This window comes from Rousettus aegyptiacus, unplaced genomic scaffold (assembly GCF_014176215.1).
Source record: "Rousettus aegyptiacus isolate mRouAeg1 unplaced genomic scaffold, mRouAeg1.p scaffold_m13_p_14, whole genome shotgun sequence".
Classification (NCBI taxonomy): Eukaryota; Metazoa; Chordata; class Mammalia; order Chiroptera; family Pteropodidae; genus Rousettus; species Rousettus aegyptiacus.
Window position 1 is genome coordinate 28,709,753 of NW_023416289.1, and position 3,707 is coordinate 28,713,459.

At 46.4% G+C, this 3,707-nt stretch overlaps 1 pseudogene; it reads left to right on the plus strand.

The window, feature by feature from the left end:
* The first annotated feature begins 527 nt into the window (after positions 1-527).
* On the plus strand, positions 528-646 carry LOC118611824 (annotated as a pseudogene).
* Positions 647-3,707: the final 3,061 nt, after the last annotated feature.

Below are 3,707 nucleotides of genomic sequence, written 5' to 3' on the forward strand. Positions count from 1 at the left end.
GGGGCAAGTCCGAGCTCCTCATAAGTATTTCAAAGCATGCTCTGGTCTGGCCTCTGATTGCCTGGCCAGCTGCATCCTTCGCCATGCTAACCCCTCCTTACCTCACATTGCACACCCTAGCCAGGCCAACTTGCTTGTAACACTCTTGGTGACTAGTATTCCGGGTCCAGGCTTGATGGCCACTTTTTCTGAGCCCTCCTAAGATTCTTCTGTACCTGTCTGTCTTTGACTCAGCCTCCAGGTCTCAGTTCAGAGGCCCCTGCCTCGAGAGGCCTTCTCACCTCCTCCCTGTGTGCCCATGGCCATAGCAGCCCCATGGTCCAGCTCAGCGCTTGGCTCACAGCAGGGGCTCAGGGAATGAATAGAACGGGGGCATTTGATTGGACTTGACAATAATATTTTTGAGTACCTACTGTGTAACTGGCACTTCTGAGCCCTGTGATTCGGCAGTGAGCAGAAAGATAGAAATGGGCTCCCGTTCTGGTTTGGAAAGATAGTAAACAGGAAAACAAGTAAAATATGTTTTAGTCCACGGCAATGCTGTCCTCAACAAGCCCGATCCCGTCCGATCTCAGAAGCTAACCAGGTTCGGGCCTGATTAGTACTTAGATGGGAGACCACTTAGGAATACCAGGTGCTGTAGGTGTAAAAAATAAAAAAAAAAATATGGGATTATAAGATGACAAGGTCCTTGCAATCTGTGAGTTCAACCAAGCGTTGCCTCACCTAAAAAAAAAAAATATATATATATATATATATATATATATATATATATATACACACACACTTTAGAGTATTCGAGGTGCTAAGAAATAAATAGAAAGCCAGGAAGGAACATAAGAAATGCTGTACCTAGAGAAGGGCTCACCGAGAAAGTGATCGTTAAGTATAAACCTAAAAGTGGTGAGGAAGTGAGCCGTGCAGGTGGATGGATGAACGATGGATGGGAGAAAGGAAGGATGGATAGATGAATGATCGATAGATAACAGATGGAAGGAAGGAAGGGAGAGAGGGAGGGAAGGAAGGAGAGAGGAAGGAAGGAATATGAATAAAAGGATATATGGAAGGACAGAGAAATGGTGAGCGGATGAATGAATAAATGAACTAGCGAACACACGAACAGCCCTGTGATATATACACAGAAAATTCCTTTGATCGCCATCATTATCATGGCTCTTTCTCATGTCAGGCTGTCTGCATCCCACACGTCCTTCAATGTAAAAACCGAATGCCTCTTGTGGGGACACTAGACTGCATCCACCTGTTCTCACTCCCAGCTCCCAGGACCCTTAGAGTCTGCGCCCCGAATTCAGACGGACTCAACACGAGCATTGCCCGGTGTGGGATCGAGCAAGAGAGCTTTAAGATTCGCTCGTGAAAAAGTTCCCTGCCAAACTAATTTCTATATAATAAATTCTTTTTTGTCTTCTTTTATTCATTTAATATCGGTTCTTTCATGAGAAACAAGAGAGACGGTTGCAAGGTCTTAAAATGTAAGAACATTGAAAACAGGTTTAAAAAGATCAGTTAACACTATGTTCTGTTACGTTCGTGTCATGTTCTGGCATTAACTGCAACTCTACAGAAACAATTTTCCCAAATAAATGCAAAGAAAGAAATGACAAATCTTGGCTTGCTTCCCATTGTTTAGGAACTTTTACTTAATCGTAAGTAAAATTCCTTTATTTGGGGAGAATATCAAAAGGAGCCATTGCATTAAGCCTCACCATGTGGACTTTATCTATTTATCTACTCACATTCAATTGTCCATGGTCACACAGCTACTAGGTTGCTGAGCCAAAATTTGATCCTGGGTAAGCTAAAAATATTTTTTTTCTCTTACAAAAGGGCTGTGTCCTTAGAGACTGACCCCCTTCATGAGAGGAAGCTGTGAGTTAAGATACAGATCAAGGCTTTCAGAGCAAGAGTGACCTGGGCCTCCCCTCTAAGTGGGGCCGGCGAGTCTGTCCCAGCGTATCGAGGTGGTTAAAAGTTCAGCGTCAGAGTCTGGGATCTGACTTCCTGAGCTGAGCCCAGCTCCTCGACTTACGAGAGTGAACTTGGGCAATCACTCTCACCCACTTGCGCCTCAGATTCATCGTGTGTAAATACTCAATAATGACATGAAACACATCTTTGGTTGGTAGGAGGATTCAAGGCAGTAATAAATTGTAGTGAAGCAGATTTCGTGTGTGCCCTACACCCCGCACTTTCAGTCCCGGGTACACCCCCTCCAGACACAGGTCCACGTGTCCACCAAAACAGAGATAGGAATGTTCGTGAGCACCCCAGACTGGAACCAACACAATGCCTCACTTGGTACAATGCCTGTTTCCAAGCAGCCCTCAGTAAGCCCTCTCCCCGGGCTACACTATTGGACACACGTTTGCACCAAAGAAGTACCTTTTATGCAAATGCAAGTGCTGTATTCAGTCTCCCGTAAAGTTAGGGTGTGTTCCCACACTCCCTGTCCACTCCAGGTGGGACGGTCACTGTGGAAAATGAATATCAGCATGAAGGATGATCCAACGACTTCGATGTGGGTTTTCATTTCATGCATTGTCTTCTCCCACTCTTAGGGGTGAGGCGAATGTGGTCATGAAGGTGGTGAAGTAGACTTGGAGCTGAGATGAACCAGAGAGAGTGTCCTCCCCAGGCCTGAGGGAGATCATCCCCAAGGTCCAGGGGAGCTGTACTCATGGACGGAAACCAGACACGGAGGACTCACTCCAGGGAAGAAGGAACATTTAGACTAGGGAGGCCCAGAAGCAGAGAAATGCCTCCGAAGGTTATCGTGAGGCTGTGACACTGGTCATCCAGAAGCCCAGGGGGTGGGAACAGCATGCCGGCACTCAGAGGCAAAAGTAAGGAGCAAAACCATCTTGGGCCTCCTTTAAGTATGAGCTGGGGTGAGAGCAAAGGATGGGGAGCTATTTAGTAAACAAAAATGCCATTAGTTAAAGGGTTGGGGGCTCAGAGTCTGCCCTCTTGACCCCAACCCTGCCCTTCCCATGGCCCCTTATGGGATCTCTGGGGCCACTCACTATCCAAAGTGACAACTTGCTTTCCGATGGGTGCTTGGGACTAACCGTGGCTAGCAGATAGCAGGTACTCAATAAACAAGTGCTGATAAGCGATTGGCGATTCCCCCCAGATGTGAACACCTCCAGGGAGGATGTTTCTCTGTGTCCCCACAGCTCTTACACAGTCTGGGCACATATTGTTAGTCTGTGTGCTCCGGCTTGATGTTGTTGTCTTACTTTGCAGTTCATCTGAATAATTCATTTCTTTGAGATGCATTATAAGTATACATATTCATGACAATTAGGGGATTAGATAGTATAAAAATCACATGGAAAAGCCTAACACCATTCCTGGCACAGAGAAGTGAATTTTATTTTTAGAAAGGTGTATCCCGTAGGAGTTTCATAGAAGGAAAACTTTAGAATATTTGTACCCTGTACAGCACAATGACAGGGTGATTCTCACAGACGTTGTGCTGAGCAAAAGAAGCAGGACACATAGAGAGCACTCTACATGGACCTGTTATGAGTGACTCAAGAGCTGACGAGGCTAATTGACAGCAGAAGAAACAAGGAGAAGATCCCTCGCTGCGGAAGGGGGCGGCGCTGAAGGGAGTGGGCAGTGGGTGTCTGTGGGCGCTGGAGATGTTCTCAGTGCTGCTCTGGGGGACAGTCACATGGGTC